The following is a 19,497-nucleotide window of genomic DNA, read 5'->3' on the forward strand; positions in this document are numbered from 1 at the left end:
GATGCTCTCTTTTCCTTCCACGTAGACCCCGAATAACAAAGAATATTACATTTGTGTGTTTATTATTTCATAAAATCTTATTCATGAGCAAATACAAATATGTTTATCAAAATGGTTCAGAAAATTAACCATTTACAGAGCAATTAAAGTTTATTGTCATTTTGCTTAGTGAGCACATGCAGTGATCTCTGTAGATTTTATTGTAATTTGCCACTATACATTGCAGTTGTTTCACGAATTTTAGGCACTATTATTTTAATGCAATATGTACTAAGGTAAAACTATCCTCGACACATTCATATCTATTACTCATTGTGTCCATGTATCAAGAACTATTTACTTTTACAATATTAATTTCATGCTACTTAAAAACATTTGGGTACTTAACTATTTGCTTCTTTTAAATTTCATTGTTACTATCTTTTGTTGCTTATTAGTAGGTCAAACACTTATGCAGCAGATATGATGATGCCAGACAGTACATATATATTTTAAACTCAGAGTGTACAGAGACTAAGTCTTCTTCAACAAGTCTTTTACTAATAAATAACTGCATAAGATCAGTATATGAATTATTGCAGATACCTTAGAAGCCTTGAAATTTTTCTTTCTTTAAGGTTTATTAATTTGTTATTTAAGATACCTTGTTCTATTCAAACTTACCATTGTTGGTTATCATTTGAACAAACTTTTCATGCAAATATATTTTGAATTTTAGTTCAGATGTGCTTAATGGCTTACTTATTTATCATTTGTTTATAAATATACTTCTTAAAGAGCTCTGTGTTGTATTTCAAGCATACATTACAGTGTTTCAGTTTCTTTTCTTTTTGTTTTTAAGCATTTCTATCAAGATATCTGAAAATCTTGAAGGTCAAATCTGTTCATTTGTCATAAATATTGTCATAAATGAAGTTTTATTCATTTTAAATCATCAATTATGGGGCAGACTGGATAACTGACTGATAAAAGCTCTTATTTCCAAGTCTCATATATAGTATACATCCATGGATTAGAGACAAAAAAAAATGTCCTTTGACTTCCACAAGTCACCATTCATGGCTCCCACCCCCTGAAGACATTATGTAAATTAATTAATTAAAAGTGATCAACTATGTTCTTTTTGAAACATAAACATAAAGGTTTTTTACCACTTTATTTTCCTTCAAACATTTATGTCCTAGGTTTAGGTGAATTTATATATCCTGTATTGCCCTCTTAGCTATACAACTGAATAAAAAACCTTTTACCACAAACTGGTGTACGGAAGCTATTTGACAGGAATGACTCCTTATCCTGAATGTTAAGATGTCACTCAGTTGAACAGCTGAAATTTCTGTGCTCATTGTCACAACCACGTAATCTGTTGAATTCTGATTGACAGACATGGCAACCTAATGAAAGTGTCATTTACTAAAAATCTACTAGGATGTATCTGAAAGTGGGAATTGGTCTCCAAACATTATTTTTCTTTTCTTGACAGTAAAACACATGCTCTTCAGGCTACTAATAAATAAGAACAAATGTCCATTTTACATGGAAGCACATTGATAAGAGGCAGCCTTAAGGAATACTTAGATTAATTTCAATGGTCAATAGTAACATAAGTTTTTTTATGAATACTTTTCCTCCATGTACTACTAAGTTCCTAAAGGAGACATGAAACTGTGCATACAGCATCATGTATAGTCTTAATGACTTTTGACTTGATGTAACTAGGAATCTGTTACATAAACACATTATGCCACAAATGTAGTTTTATATGTGGAAGTGCCACACAAATGATAAAAATAAAATCAATTAAGATTTATTTCTTGCCCCGAACTTTTCCAAAGGGAACCTCTATGGAAGGATTAGGTGAAGGATTAAAGGAGCTGAGGGGATGGCAACCTCACAGGAAGACCAAGAGTGTCAGTTACCCTAGACCCCTGGAAGCTCTCAGAGACTGACCTTCCAACCAAAGAGCAAACCCAGGCTGGTCTGAGGCCCCTGGCACTATGTAAAACATGGCTGCCATGTCTGGCCTCAGTGGGAGATGATACACCTAATCCTATAGAGACTTGATGGTCCAGGGAAGCAGGAAACAGAGTGGGGGAGCACCCTATCAGAGGGTAGGAGGAAGGAGATGTAATGAACAACTCTGGGTGGATTGACTGGAAGTGAGGCAACATTTGGGATGTAAATAAATGAAATAACCAATTAAAAACAATAAAAATGAGAGCGACAATATTCCAGAGGTCGCCAGGTTTGACTCTGCTGGTGTGGATGAGGATGTCGCTGGAACAGTCCCTCCAGCTGCTTGCCAGCTGCACCTGCCCAGCCGCCCCTCTGCTTCTCAGTTCTGGACCCAGTTTCCAGCGCCTCTTCCTCCTAGTCCCAGCTGAGCCGCGCATGGTTTACATCTTTATTTGAAGAAAATGAGCTGTTGTTCAGTCATTGGTACCGGTATTGGAGAAACATAGCACACAGGCAAGAAGCTTACAACCTCAGTGGAGAAAATATTTTCATGTCAGAGGCCAAAAATTCTTGCAGTCGTTTATTTCATCCCTTCCTCTCCAGATAGAAGATACCAAAAACTTGCAATGAAAGATCTGTTCATCTTATTGATAAAGTCACTAATAAGACAAAATGTCTGTCAAAGTCAATCGCACCATGTCAGACCAGTTCTATCACTACAAGATGCCCAGTTTGACTGCTAACGTTGAGGGCAATGGAGATGGAATCAAGACAGCTGCAGTCAACATGGTTGACATTGCAAAGGCACTTAATTGGCCTTCAACATATCCCACCAAATATTTTGGTTGTGAGCTGGGAGCCACACCCAGTTTGATATTTACCATGACTGTTACATTGTCAATGGATCTCATGAGGCGAATAAGCTGCAAGGCATGTTAGATGGATTCATTAAAAAAAAATTGTTCTCTGTCCTGAGTGTGAGAACCCTGAAACATATCTGCATGTCAATCCAAAGAAGCAAACAATAGGTAGTTCTTGTAAAGCCTGTGGGTACTGAGGCATGCTTGACATACATCATAAACCCTGTACATTCATTCTCAAAATCCCACCTAAGAATACGGGAAAGGAAGGAAAGGAAAGGAAAATAGAAAGGATAAGAAAAAGGAAAATGGCTCTGTATCCACCAGTGAGACACCACCATGTCCACCACCACATACTGTGGAAGAAGAGGAAGGTGATTATGGGGGGAGGAATAACAGAGGAAGCTCAAAGGTGCAGAATGGATGAAATCGGTGACCATGCAAAAGGACTGACACCTAGAGATGATTTGGAAAGAACTGTAGGAGGGTGTTTTAACATCCTGTCTGATTTTGTTAAGTTTTGTTAAACAACAAAAAGGCCCAGCAGTACCATCTTCATGGTTTGGAATGTGTGGTAGCCATGCATCAAGCTCAGCTGGTGTCCAAGATTTCACATATCTTGAAAGAGATGTATGACACAAACCTTTTAGAAGAAGAGGTCATTATCAGCTGGTCAGAAAAGGCCTCTAAGAAATATGTCTCAAAAGAACTTGCCAAAGAGATTTGTGTCAAAGCAGAACCATTTATTAAATGGTTGAAGGAAGTGGAGGAAGAACCATCTGGTGGTGAGGAAGATGACAAAGATGAAAATATTGAGGTGGTATATTCAAAGACTGACAGTGTACCAAAAGTTGAAAATGTGAAGTCTGACAAAAAGGATGATAACATTGATATTTACACCACTTAAAAGGATGGATGCAACTTAGCTTAACAGTGTAATGCTGCAATTTTTTCTCCATTGTCAGACAGAAGTGCATCATGTATGTGCAAGGGCTAAAGTGGCTTAACATCAGGCTACACTTGATACTAGAAAGCTATTACTGTAGAGTGGTCTATAATTAAGCCCAATGAGACATCTAGAGAGTTCATACATATCAGTGAGCAGTGGTAGCTTGCTTATTTATAGCATGTTTATTTTGGAGAAACTAATGATGGACACATTTGGATCATATTTATACTGTTATAAAAAATAAAGATTTGATTTTGGTCATTCTTCAGACTTTGGTCTAGGAATGGCTTATGCTGAAGTAATTGGCTACTTTTAGGATGTTACACCATTTCATAACTTAGGCTTTTTAAGTTTGGCAGATTGTTAGGTACTGAAGACTTGAAGAATGCAAACAATTATAATGACTTTACTCAGTCACTAAGAAATGAAGTACTTTGAAAGTTATATTTCAAGTACATTCAGATTGCCAACTGACAATTCTTGTCGTTCTAAGGAAATGTGATGATTTAATGATGATGTGACATCCTCTTGAGAAGTGAAAATGACCTGTGTGTCCTATGGTTTCAGAGAAAATTTTGAAACTTGGAGTTGTGGTTTTTCAGTTTGTATACACTCACCCCAAATTGTAGTCAATTGAGTCGTGTGCATTGCACATTGGATAAACCAGGGAAATAACAAATAAGTATTTTGTGTGTGTATTTAGTGGTTACTTTGTACTGAGAGAAAAGCTTTGAGGTGTGATTAAATCATAAACTCTGATTCTATTTGGGAGAAACAGGAAAAAGTGCACGTAATCTAAAACAGCATAATTTTTCAACTTTTATCCTTAAATTATAATTTCAAGATGTTTAGACATTCTGTATCTTGTGTTTGATGTGTTTCCTCTCTCTAATATTATGCTTTATTCTTTAATGATTTTTAATTTGGATAAAATAACTTGTAGTTTGATTTTGGTTGCTATCTTGACAAAATAAGCGTTATTGTTTTTCAAGCTTGATCCCCTTCCCCAATTGTCTTATTTAAAGAGAAAGTTAAACTCATTAAAACAAAACAATAAAAATATTTATTTATTTCATATTTTGTCTCAGCACACTGGTGAAAAGGTCATCGGAACTTCTCAACATGGGGCTATGGATGATAGCAAACAATGATACAGTGATGGGTAATTGCAGGAGTAAAAAGTACTCTTACCCAGTTAGGAATCATTCCAGCTTCCAAAAAAGATATTAATTTAACTATCTACATTTGTCCCAATATTTCTAAGCATTTATAGCTTTAAATTAACATTTAAAACTCATAAGACCTTAGGTTGAATGTATTTTTCATTATTTATTTATTTATATATATATTTATTCATTTATTTATTGAGACGTGATCTTACTATGTAGCTGGCCCTAGCTATCCTGGAATTTGCCATGTGGACCAGGCTGACCTTGATTTCACAAATATCTACTTGTCACTGACAACAGAGTGCTGAGACCAAAGTATTAGAAATATTATATATATGTTATACCAACTATAGGCTCCAACCAAGTACTCTGAGTATTTCTTATTTTAAGATTTGGTTGAACTACCACCACCATGTGCCACACAGCCCAGTGGGTAGAGCATAGCTGAGATGATTCCAATCAGTCCCCACAAGAAATGGACAGGGCATAATTCACTTAAGATAATCCCAGATACCCAGAAGCCCTAGGCTCCACTAAGATGAGCAAGCAAGTACAGGAGAGTTGGAAAAGAGAGAGAAGAATAATGAGTACACAATAAAGAGATGCAGAATTGGAGATTCTGAGGAACAGCATGATATAAGTAGCAAGCAATGTCACCTGAGGCCTTGTGAGGTCCTTGGTCATAGCTCTGAAGGCCATATCTGGGCATGTGACCTTGAAACAATGGGGTCTGTTGCTTTCAAAGGCCATGTGGACATCCCTTGTCTGGACTGCTGCCTAAGGTCATGTTGATGTCTGAGGGATTTACAGAGCTGACCCTGCCCCTTACCTGTTGCACTACTCTGGAGAATAGGCCCCATACTTTGCTTTTGCAGCACAGTGTGCCACAAGCATGGTTGAGCTGCCCTAAGTTGTTGAGCATAGGAGAGCTGGCCCTGCCTTTCAATGTGGTGGGTGAGGGAAAGATTCACTCCCAACTTGCCCTTGCTAATTGGGGCAGAAGAGAGAGGTAGACCTAGAGCCACTAGAATAATATAGCTGGGCCTGCCCCTCACTAGTTATTGTACTCAGGAGAGGAGACCTTGTAACTTGCCTGGGCACCACAGTAGTGCTGGCCCTGGTGGCTGAGATTCAGGCAATCCAGCCTATAGGATGTGAGGACAGAAAAGTTGGCCCACCCCTTGTAGGCTGCACCAATGTGTGAGATATCGAGGTAACCCACCATTGTGGTGTGGGAGAGCTGACAGACTGACAAGCTCAGAAACAAACATTCTAGGGGAAGATGCAGGGCTTTGATTTGGTTCACCCCACATTGACTCCATTTGTGAACTGCTAGAGTAGGCAAACAGGCGTTCTGCAACCTCCATGACACAGGGCAACAACAACTATCCAAGAGGAGTCTTGGTGAGTACCAGTATTGGTGGTGTAGCAGCAACCTGAAGCCTTAATCTAGACCCAGACCAATGAATCATTACAATAACCTGTAAGTGAAGATTTGTGAACTAATGGGCATACTGTGGGACAAATTGTAACACTCTAGAGCTTCTACAAAATATTGGTTATTTTATTTTATATTTTATTAGCTTTTACAGGAGAGATTGCAAGGGCAGAGGGAAGATATGAAGGGATGGGTGATGAGTAGGATTGGGGTATGTTATATGCAATTCGCAAAGACTCAACAAAAAGTTTAAAAGAAGATTTAGTCAACCAGTTTTCAATCATTTTACTGTCTGGTTTCCTGTTTATCCTTGACTTTAGTCTATAAAATTCCACTAATAACCTTGTAAACAGAATCAAATCTCTGTGGTTATTCTTACATTTTCCAGAAAGCAATGTCAGGGAAATTTAGAGTATTATAAAAGGACAGTAACAGTATAAGTAGAATATAAAAGATCATAAATCTTGGAGAATGCATTTACATTTTATACACGAGAAAAGAAATATATTGAGGCCAATGTGAAATGAATGAAAGTATTATTGATGATGTCAATTTATCCGCAGTGAAGGACATTGTATTATAACCATTCTAACATTACAATGAGAGTGATGATGATAAAAATAAAGTCTGCAAAACACAAAAAGTATGCAGTTCATGAGGATATCAGAGTTATTACTAATGTCACATTTTCAAAATTGGAGGAACTGGATAGTTAGAAGAGGTGTCACTAATAATCTTTGCACACTGGATTGTCACTGACCATTGAGGCTAGAAAACATATATCAAGCAACAATTGAATATTCTTCAGAATTAAATGAGTATATCTAGGATCTCTTATAATTTCTGAGACATTGGCTATAAAACATTTATTATCATCTATGGAAACTGTGGGGAGTGGGTGTGGTGGCAGTCCCAAGATGGTGCCCAGGACTGCAGCTAAGTCTCATATCTAGCACCTGACTTCCTCACACACCTGAAACTAGCCACGTCCATTGTGAGAGCTGCGCAGGCGCACCATGACACAAGATCAGGCCATGTGACGTGGACCTATGAACTGAGATTATGCAGTCTGGACTGAGGAGGCGGAGTTGAGGAAGGTTATAAGGGAGTGTGCTAGGGGGCTGGGAGGGAGAATGAAGGGAAGAAAAGAGAGATTGCTGCTTGTATGCAGAAAGAAAGGTTCCTGAAAAAACTGCTTTGAGAAGAACGTCCTGGTGTCACTCCTTTCTGCAGGACAGAGACAGAGATGACAGGAAACAGTCATAAATGAGAAAGGATTTCATTAGAGAGAGACTTAGATCTTCTTTAGGCAACTTACAGATTTTAGTAGTTCATTAATAACAAGTTTCTTGTACCTCTTGCACCTTATTAACAAAAAGAAAGCCACATGTTCTTTCACTATTAGTTAGTGTGCCACGAATCTTTGTATATCTGGCCTGGTGCCTTTCAGAACTATCTCGGTTGTAGGCCAGTTTGTCAGTCTAAAGAGTATGATGACAATGTGTCTTTATGATTCTCTAATGTTGTATATTAAAATCAAAATTCCATTTCTTAGGATCTTGATTACTTAAAATCCAACTTTAATGTGTTGTTACCCACAATTTTTTTTATCTGCTTCTTATATAGTTTCCAATATATTATAGAACCTTTGGCTAGTCCAAAATCTTATAGACGCTATTTCATTGTCTGCCTCTCTTATGTTGCTTTGTCCTTAAAAATATTTACTTATCCCACAATTCCAGACTCAGATATAACCTAGCCAATGAAATCTCTTTATTATTTTAATTCTTTATTAAAAACGATGTGATTTTTAAGGACAATTGCCTCTATCTCTGCAATAGAATCTTCTAAAACTTAGTTCAGCTATTAACATAAATAGGATGATATTTTATTAAAGTTTGTGTTTCCCTTTGAATTTGTGTAGGGAAATTTGTTTATGTATCATTCCCCATTGCAACTTAATCCTTAACATACTGTTGGATTCATGTAGATCCAATGAGTTATTGACTGAATAAAGCAAAAGTGAACTGGAAGTAGTTTTCTAATGGATGGTATGTTTTATACTTTGGGTGATACTGCCTGCAAATTATTAAGCAAGTAGTTTTTTAAAGGCTCAAGTAGTAATTAGGTATTGATTCAACTTGTTTTAGTCTGTTCAACTTTTTTTTTTCTTTTATCTTTTTTTCGGAGCTGGGGACCGAACCCAAGGCCTTGCGCTTGCTAGGCAAGCACTCTACCACTGAGCTAAATCCCCAACCTCTGTTCAACTTTTGTGTATTGGTATACCTCTGTTAAGTGACAGTTTTCCATTGCTGGATAGTCTACAACAATTTGATTTCAATCTTTTTAGATTATGAATTATGTTTCATTATCTTTATTAATTTATTTGCTATTTTCATATATATATATATATATATATATATATATATATATATATAGAGAGAGAGAGAGAGAGAGAGAGAGAGAGACTGTGTTTGAGCACTCATTCATGTGTGCCATAGTACACATGTAAAAGTCAGAGGACAATTTTGGTTAGTCCACTCTTTCCTTCTCTTATGAATTTCTGGGATCAAATCCAAGCTGTCACAATTATGTAACAAGTACCTGTAACTGCTTAGCTGGCTTCTTAGTTCTACATCATTCTAAAGCATTATCTTTTAGAAACTTTTATTTTCTTATGAATTTTATTTCTATGGAGAACCTTTTCTATGTATTTTCTCTCAACACATATCTGCCTTGAGTTTACTTGTTATAATAATCAGTATATAATCCATAGAACTCAAAAAGGTTAACAAGCTGAAGGACTCAAGTGAGGAAACCTCCATCCAAATTGGGGGGCAGAAGAAAGAAATCACAGTAGAGGAGAGGGAATAAGGGTTTTAGGTGGGAACAGGGACAAGGAGGGGAAGAGGAGAACATGATCAGGTATTGAGTGTGGGAAAAGAATGAAGCCCTGAGGGTCAGCAGAAAGAATGGAAACAAGCAACCTCAGGAGGCAGGAAGTGGCATAATCCTCCAGAATGTACGAGAGACCTGGGAGGAGAGAGACTCTGAAGACTCAGGAGAGACCTTAGATGTGGGAGAAGGAACTTGCAGAGCCCACCTCCAGCAGAAAGACAGGGCATCAAGTGAGGAATGGGATTATCATCCCACAGTCAAAACATCTGGCCCATACTTGTTCCTGTCTGAAAGAACTGCAGGGACAAAAATGAAGAAGAGCCTGATTAAAAGGAAGTTCAGTGACAGGCCTAAAGTGGGATCCAGCTCAGGGGAGGCTCCAAGGCCTGACACTATTACTGATGCTATGGTGTACTCACTAAAAAGGGCCTATCATGACTGCCCTTAAAAAGACAGCTGAAAGAGTCAGATACAGATATTTACACCGAACTGAAAAACAGAAGCTGATGACCCCTGTGGTTGAATTGAGGGAAAGCTAGAAGAAGCTGATATGGGGGTGCAGTAAAGGGGATGGATGGGGGTAATACCCATTCTTATGGACAGGAAACTGGGAAAGGGAATAACATTTGAAATGTAAGTAAAAAATATATCTAATAAAAAAAGAAAAAGTAAACCTCTAGAATGTAAAAAAAAAGAAGAAGAAGAAGAAGAAGCTGAGGAGGAGGACGACCCTGTAGGAGGGCCAGCAGTCTCTATTATCTTGGACCCCAGAGATCTCTCAGACACTGGACCACCAACCAGGCAGCATACCTCGAACTGATAGGAGGCACGCAGCATATATGCAACAGAGGACACCGGATCTGGGTTCAGTGAGAGAAGATGTACCTAACCCTCCAGAGACTGGAGGATACAGGGAGTGGGGAGATCTGGTGGGGGGTCAAGAGGGTGGGGACATCCTCGAGGAGATGGATGTATATAGAATGTGAAACAGTCAGAGGGTGGGCTGGGAGGGGAATAAAATCTGGAGTGTAAAAAGGAGCTAAATAAAATTTAAAAAATAAAATATTTAAGAAATTTTGTAAAGGTGAAATTTAATGTTTGACTCATTTGAGGTTTTCAGACATTTAATAAAATTATTTATATTTTTTATATTTAATTAATTTTTCTAGTTTATTTTCTTTGCTATTTTGTAGTTTTATAATAACCCTATATTTTGCTCTTTTCACATTGTTAACTATTTGTAATTAATCAATTTACTTATAATATAATTTAATTTCTCCTATTGGTCTTATTGCTATGTCTCCATCATGTGTAATGAATTCATAAATGATGGTTCATTTATTCTTAAACATAAACAATTTGCTATGCTTTGAATTATAAATAATTTTCTATCCAAAATTATCTGGCTTATAAATATGTTTCCCAAAAGTGCTCATAAATGTAGCTTTCACTAGAGTTGAAAAATCACATTTTATTCAAAATCTTGAAAAATTATGCCTTAATCACAAAAAGACCAATGTAGTGAGTGTAGATTCCCCAAAGGCATGGAGCTAACTAATGGATTGACTGATGATGCACTCCAACCCTGACTTGAACAAGGGAACTTAATGTAACTTGTTATAGTAATTCTTACGATATGTGATTCATAACACAATGTACTCAGATTTTAAAGAACAATTGAAACTTTATCATTGTTTAAGTTATTTTTCTTTAAGACTTCATGGAGTTGTAAATTACATATTTTTAAAGTCACTAAACAAATGGTGCTGGTTCAACTGGAGGTCAGCATGTAGAAGAATGCAAATTGACCCATCCTTATCTCTTTGTATAAAGCTCGATTCCAAGTGGATCGAAGACTTCCACATAAACCCAGAGATACTAAAAATAATGGAAGAGAAAGTTGGAAAGAGCCTCACACAGAGGCACGGGGGAAATTTTCCTTAACAGAACACCAATGGTTTATGCTCTAAGATAAAAAATCAACAAATGAGACCTCATACAATTGCAAAACTTCTGTAAGGCAATGGACACTGTAAATAAGATAAAATGGCAACCAGCCGACTGGAAAAATGTCTTTACAAATTCTGTATCCAATAGAGGGCTACTATATAATATATACAAAGAACTCAAGAAGTTCGACTCCAGAGAAACAAATAATCCTATTTAAAAATGGGGTGCAGAGCTAAAGAAAGAATTCTCAACTGAGCAATACCAAATGGCTGAGAAGCACCTAAAGAAGTGTTTAACATCCTTAGTCATCAGAGAAATGCAAACCATGACAACCCTGAGATTCCACCACACAACAGTGAAAATGGCTAAGATCAAAAACTCAGGTGACAGCAGATGCTGGCAAAGATTGGGAAATGGAGGAATGCTCCTCCATTGTTGGTGGGACTGCAAGCTGGTACAACCACTCTGGAAATCATTCTAGAGGTTCCTCAGAAAATTGGACATTGCACTACCTGAGAACCCAGCTATACCTCTCCTGGGCATATACCCAAAGGTGATCCAACATACAACAAAGACACATGCTCCACTATGTTCATAGCAGCCTTATTTATAATAGCCAGAAGCTGGAAAGAACCCAGATTTCCCTCAACAGAGGGATGGATAAAAAAATGTGGTACATTTACACAGTGGAGTACTACTCAGCTATTTAAAACAATGACTACGTGAAATTCTTAGGCAAATGGATTGAAGTAGAAAATATCCTGACTGAGGTAACCCAGTCACAAAAGAACACACATGATGTGCATTCATTGATAAATTGATATTAGTTCAAGAGCCTATGAAAAATTTCACAGATCATATGAAGCCAAAGAAGACAAAAGACAAAAATGTAGAAGCTTAACTCCTTCTTAGAAGGGACAACCAAGGCCTTACAGAAGGAAATACAGAACAAAAAGTAGAGCAGGGGCTGAAGAAAAGGTCATCCAGAGACTGCCTCACCTGGGGATCCATCCCATATGCAGCCACCAAACCCAGTCACTATTGCTGATGCAAACAAGTGCTTGCTGACAGGATCCAGATATGGATATCGCCTGAGAGGCTCTACTAGAGCCATACTGATACAGATTAGGATGCTTGCAGCTAAACATTGGACTGAAAAATGAGACTCCAATGGAGGAGTTAGAGAAAAGACTGAAGAAACTGAAGGTGTTTGCAACACCATAGGAAAAAGAACAATATCAACCAGACTCCACCAGAGCTCCCAAGGACTAAATGTGTACCATGAGTACACATTGAGGGACCCCTGACTCCAGTCACCTATGTGGCAAAGGATGGCACTGTCCAGCATCAATTCGAGGCCCTTGATCTCCACCGTAGCCTCTTTTCCCAGTTGTAGCCTAATGCCAGGGTGTAGAGGTTGGAGTGGGTGGGTCAGAGTGAGAGCATCCTCAGAGAACCAGGGGTAGGGGGAAAGGGATGTGGGCAAAGGGAAAAGGGGATAATATTTGAAAGATCTCCCATGCTCATGGATTGGCAGGATTAATATAGTAAAAATGGCCATTTTACCAAAAGCAATCTACAGATTCAATGCAATCCCCATCAAAATTCCAATCCAATTCTTCAAAGAGTTAGACAGAACAATTTGCAAATTCATCTGGAATAACAAAAAACCCAGGATAGCTAAAGCTATCCTCAACAATAAAAGGACTTCAGGGGGAATCACTATCCCTGAACTCAAGCAGTATTACAGAGCAATAGTGATAAAAACTGCATGGTATTGGTACAGAGACAGACAGATAGACCAATGGAATAGAATTGAAGACCCAGAAATGAACCCACACACCTATGGTCACTTGATTTTTGACAAAGGAGCCAAAACCATCCAATGGAAAAAAGATAGCATTTTCAGCAAATGGTGCTGGTTCAACTGGAGGGCAACATGTAGAAGAATGCAGATCGATCCATGCCTATCACCCTGTACAAAGCTTAAGTCCAAGTGGATCAAGGACCTCCACATCAAACCAGACACACTCAAACTAATAGAAGAAAAACTAGGGAAGCATCTGGAACACATGGGCACTGGAAAAAATTTCCTGAACAAAACACCAATGGCTTATGCTCTAAGATCAAGAATCGACAAATGGGATCTCATAAAACTGCAAAGCTTCTGTAAGGCAAAGGACAAGGTGGTTAGGACAAAACGGCAACCAACAGATTGGGAAAAGATCTTTACCAATCCTACAACAGATAGAGGCCTTATATCCAAAATATACAAAGAACTCAAGAAGTTAGACCGCAGGGAAACAAATAACCCTATTAAAAAATGGGGTTCAGAGCTAAACAAAGAATTCACAGCTGAGGAATGCCGAATGGCTGAGAAACACCTAAAGAAATGTTCAACATCTTTAGTCATAAGGGAAATGCAAATCAAAACAACCCTGAGATTTCACCTCACACCAGTGAGAATGGCTAAGATCAAAAACTCAGGTGACAGCAGATGCTGGCGAGGATGTGGAGAAAGAGGAACACTCCTCCATTGTTGGTGGGATTGCAGACTGGTAAAACCATTCTGGAAATCAGTCTGGAGGTTCCTCAGAAAATTGGACATTGAACTGCCTGAGGATCCAGCTATACCTCTCTTGGGCATATACCCAAAAGATGCCTCAACATATAAAAGAGACACGTGCTCCACTATGTTCATCGCAGCCTTATTTATAATAGCCAGAAAATGGAAAGAACCGAGATGCCCTTCAACAGAGGAATGGATACAGAAAATGTGGTACATCTACACAATGGAATATTACTCAGCTATCAAAAACAACGAGTCTATGAAATTCGTAGGCAAATGGTTGGAACTGGAAAATATCATCCTGAGTGAGCTAACCCAATCACAGAAAGACATACATGGTATGCACTCATTGATAAGTGGCTATTAGCCCAAATGCTTGAATTACCCTAGATCCCTAGAACAAACGAAACTCAAGACGGATGATCAAAATGTGAATGCTTCACTCCTTCTTTAAATGAGGAAAAAGAATACCCTTGGCTGGGAAGGGAGAGGCAAAGATTAAAACAGAGACTGAAGGAACACCCATTCAGAGCCTGCCCCACAGGTGGCCCATACATATACAGCCACCCAATTGGACAAGATGGATGAAGCAAAGAAGTGCAGACCGACAGGAGCCGGATGTAGATCGCTCCTGAGAGACACAGCCAGAATACAGCAAATACAGAGGCGAATGCCAGCAGCAAACCACTGAGCTGAGAATAGGTCCCCCGTTGAAGGAATCAGAGAAAGAACTGGAAGAGCTTGAAGGGGCTCGAGACCCCAAAAGTACAACAATGTCAAGCAACCAGAGCTTCCAGGGACTAAGCCACTACCTAAAGACTATATATGGACTGACCCTGGACTCTGACCCCATAGGTAGCAATGAATATCCTAGTAAGAGCACCAGTGGAAGGGGAAGCCCTGGGTCCTGCTAAGACTGAACCCCCAGTGAACTAGACTATGGGGGGAGGGCGGCAATGGGGGGAGGGTTGGGAGGGGAACACCCATAAGGAAGGGGAGGGGGGAGGGGGATTTGCCCGGAAACCGGGAAAGGGAATAACACTTGAAATGTATATAAGAAATACTCAAGTTAATAAAAAAAAAAAAACAAAAAAAAACAAAAAAAAACAAAAAAAAAAGAAATGTAAATACATAAAACATCCAAAAAATAAACTTTTTTTTTAAAAAAAGGAGAACTCAAGCTGAAAAAAAACACTATCAGTTTTTGAAGTTGTTCAGAATATAGAATATGATATTTTAAAACATGTTTTATAAATTATTTGAAAATATGCTGAAATTTATTTTGGTCATATTCACCAATTATCAGAACTCCTTGTGGAAGCCCTCCTAAATAGCATGTGGGGATATGTTTTTCTTGTTGGTGTTGTTTTATTATTTCTCCTTTTGTTAGTCAAGTCAAATTTATGTTTTCCAAATATTCTTGAGTATGGGGTCTTCCCTGGTATTTTTAATCCAGCAACATGGCTGTTCTTACAAGAGATCACATCTAAAGACCTTCTGTGTCTATATGCTATAGCCAGAATGCACAACATGCCCTGGATAACAGTATGATCTCTCTGGAATACTGATAAGCCCTTAGTACACATTGTGAATCCCTAATAATGAAATAATCCCTAATAATGAAAGTAAGATTAGTTGGTAGAAGAAAGCAGCCATGTTTGATAATGATATGTAATTGAGGAATAGACAGGGTGATGGCTCAGAAAACGCCCAGGTCGCAGGGGAGCAGCACAGGAAAGAACATCTACTTAAGAGCAGCAAGGGAGAGAGAGTGTGGTGTGTGATATATGGTGTTCTGTGTGTGTACATATGGCAGTTTTACTAGGACTGTTTACAGAGAAAGATTGCAGGACAGCAAACTAGACACAGGTAAAGACAGAACAAGCCCCAGAATGGGAACAAGTCAGAAGATCAGAACTTACTGCCAAATTTAGTATGAGGATACGTAGAAAAATTCACTCAGAAGCTGAGGGAAGCTGCACTGATTCATCTTGGAAGACCAGATTAAGTAAGTGGAGTCCATAACTTCCAGGTCAAGGCCTTGAACAAAGAAGGAAATACACTGGGTTCAGCCCAAGCTGTATATTCAGTTTGGGCACAACTTTCATCTCATTACTTCATTTGAGAAAATGAAAGAGACTTTTGCACCCTGGAGTGTGGTCAACCTACTAAGGGTCACAAATTTAAAGAAAACACATTCTCCTTTCTGTAGTATCCAATAGCTCCTTGAATTGCCACAGGATTTTCTATTCCCAGAATCATCTCTTGAATGTGGAACTCTTTTGACTTGAAATTTTTCTAGTCATGTAAATGCTGGTAAAACAGTTGTGAGTTCAAATGTTCTTTAACCCTGCTGTGTCTTGAAGGTGTTCTTTCCTCATCATAATTCTATTTTCACATAGAATTAATTCTGTCTCTTATTCTACAATAAACTCTGAGGTTTGCACAAATAGGTATGAAATAGATGTCTCATTTAGAGCTGATTACTCTGAAGTCTCTCATTCTCTGTACCTCAGCAGGTCTTTGTGTTTATTGAACTCCACTTCAAGAAGGTTGAGATATTCTCTAATTTGGGAATATATTGATAATTAGACATTATTTTAATAAAACACCCATTTGACACAGCAATAGTAGTACTAGATTCACCACTTGGGACCACAACCTACCTAGCTACAGAGTTTTAGCTAGGAAAATATGCTGGATGTGGGTACCATCTCATAGACTGTGTTCTAAATCCTATTAACAGTCATATGTCTAGTTATATAACATGGTGCTGCAATTACACAATTGGAAATATAATACAAGCCCAATGATTATGACTTACAGCATTCACAGCTCGGTAACATGGATGATTGATTTTGTCTTCCGGTAGAGTACCTAATACTACAAAACTAACTAGTAGGATGAAATTTCCATAAAAGTATCAGTTTATTTTTCCAACATTTTGTGAATAAAGTGTACGGCACCTTCAGTAACAGATTCTTTTTTTAAATTGGATAAATATTTTTATTTACATTTCTTTTTTAATGTTTTTACATTTATTTATTTATTTGCTTTACATCTCCAAGTCAGACCCAGCTTTCCTCCCAGTAGCCCCTCATGCAAGTGTTCTCTCCAATCCAGCTTGCCCTTTGCTCTGAGCCTGCCCCACACAGTCCCATGGTTCTCTTGTCCCACATTTACTTATTGACCTTGGCCTCTGGAGACACAGCCGCTCAGGAGCTCCTCTTAGAAGCTCACATCATTTAGGTTTTCTTCATCTGCCATGAGAGAGTTATGTAAGTTCACATTCAATTTCTCCTCTGTGGCATCCTGGTCTCCCAGACAGTTTTGGGGATGCAAATGCCCTAGAAAATATAAAGGGCTCCGAGGAGACTCAATCTCAGTTAGGGAAGTAGGTGAGTCAACAGGATACTGTTATCTAGTTGGATTAGTGCTGTGACAAAGGAGCCAGAGGGGAAGTTGTTCAGATCTTCCTTCATAGCCACTCAGGATGGTTCTAAAAAGTCAGGGAAATGTGGCTGGCTCATAGGGAGCAAGGAAGTAAGAAAAGAAGAGGCAGGGAACTCTACTGAGAAAATGTAATACAGGAGGGGACATTTTCTCTTGATGGAGGAGGTCAGAACCTGTTGAGTAAATGCAGCCTGAGAAAGACCTTGGGCATATAGAGGAGTGCTATACAGTGATTCCAGAGCCCGTAGAGTTTCCTTTACTATGGTCCTACACCTTCGAAGTCCAATCCTACTGCTCCATTATGTGTGCTGGGTCTCTGAGTATGTTGTCACTTTTACCTTTTCCTGTAGGGTTTTATATATATTATTTACATTTCAAATGTTATCCCCTTTTTTGGTTTTCTGACCATAACCCTCTATCCCATCTCCCCTCTTCCTTCTTCTATGAGGGTGTTCCCCAGTTCATCCACCCATTCCTTCCTGCCTTCCCAAACTGACATTCCCCTACACTGGGGATTCCAGCCTTGGCAGGACCAAGGGCTTATCCTCCTATTGGAGCCCAGCAATGCCATGTGTGTAAGTTACATAAACAATGATTTCATGAAATTCACAGGCAAATGGATGGAACTAGAAAATATCATCTTGAGTGAGGTAACTCAATTACAAAAAAAACAGGGCAACAAGGGGGGGAGGATGGGGAGGGGAACACCCATAAAAAGTGGAGGGGGGAGGGGGATGTTTGCCAGGAAACCGGGAAAGGGAATAACACTCGAAATGCATATAAGAAATACTCAAGTTAATAAAGAGAGAGAGAGAGAGAGAGAGAGAGAGAGAGAGAGAGAGAGAGAGACCACACATGGTATGCACTCATTGATAAGTGGATATTAGGCCAAAAGCTCGTATTACCCAAAATACAATCCATAGACCACATGAAGCTCAAGAAAAAGGATAACCAAAATGTGGATGCTTCAGTCCTTCTTAGAAGGAGGAACAAACATATTCATAGGAGGAGATAGTCACCAAGCCCAGATAATATTGCTAATGTCAGTAATAGATTCATACAGTCAAAATTGAGATGGTAAACAGGAGAAGTAGTAATAATCTGGAATATTTTAGTTATTACTATTGTCTATGGGAACCTGCTGACTAACAACTCAGAGTAGTAAACCATTCCTGTTACTGGGTGATAAGTTTTGCTGCTGTCACTTTATTTATGAAATTTTTTTTCTTTTTCTAGCATGCAGCCTGATCTTTTATGCTTGTTTTGTTTGAAGTTCACTCCCTTACTTTTCTTACCCTTCATTTCCACAGGATGAATGCTTAACATACTTTATGGTGCATTCCTGCCAATGACAAACCTCTCTGCTTTTACTGGTTTGTTTGTTTGTTTGTTTGTTTGTTTATATTCTCCATATTTCAAAGTGTTTTTGTACAAATTTGTAATTCTAGGTTTTAGTTTTAAAATAATTCTTCAAAATCCAATTTTACTGACTTTCAGTGGTTTAAGAGAAAATAGAGTATTCAATGTTCTTGCTCAATTCCTTTGGATGTTTTTCACTTCTGACTCTTTAGCCATTCTTTTCATTTAATTGCAAAGAGTTTGATTACAATGTATCTGGTAATTACTTTTTTTTCATCTATCTTCCTTAAATTTCATTGAGCTGCTTGACACTATGGTTACTACCTTTTAAATTTAATTAATTTACTTATTTGTTCACTTTAAATCTCAGTACCAGCCCTTTGTCTTCTCCCAAGATCTCTTCACACAGTTTTTCCTACCCAGTCCTTCTTCCTCTTTCCCTCACACACTATAGACCCCCTCCCCCGACTCCCCAAACCATCAAGTCACTGCAGCACTAAACATATTCTCTTCCACTGAAACTTGACAAGGTGACCCAGAAGGGGAATGGATCTTCAGGCAGGGAGGCAACAGTTACAGGGACTAAACCAGCTCCAGTTATGGGGGAACCCACATGAAGACCAAGAAGGACATCTGTTACATCTGTGCAGAGGGCCTAACTCCAGCACACCCTTGCTATTTGGTTGGTATTCAGTCTCTGGTGGCCCCAAGGGAATAGGTTAGTTGACTTTATGGAGGTCCTATCCCCTTTGAGGCCTTCAACACTTCCTGCTACTCTTCCATCAGAGTCCCCAAGTCTATCTAATGTTTGGTGATGGGACTCTACACTCCTTTCATTTGCTCCGGGTGGAACCTTTCAAAGGACAGTTATCCTAGAGTCTTCTCTGCAAGCGTAA

At 38.6% G+C, this 19,497-nt stretch overlaps 1 pseudogene; it reads left to right on the forward strand.

Moving 5' to 3' along the window:
• The first annotated feature begins 2,628 nt into the window (after positions 1 to 2,628).
• On the forward strand, positions 2,629 to 3,723 carry Eif5-ps9 (eukaryotic translation initiation factor 5, pseudogene 9; annotated as a pseudogene).
• The last annotated feature ends 15,774 nt before the right edge of the window (positions 3,724 to 19,497 follow it).

Source organism: Rattus norvegicus, chromosome 5 (assembly GCF_021556685.1).
Source record: "Rattus norvegicus strain SHRSP/BbbUtx chromosome 5, alternate assembly SHRSP_T2T, whole genome shotgun sequence".
In the NCBI taxonomy this organism is placed as follows: Eukaryota; Metazoa; Chordata; class Mammalia; order Rodentia; family Muridae; genus Rattus; species Rattus norvegicus.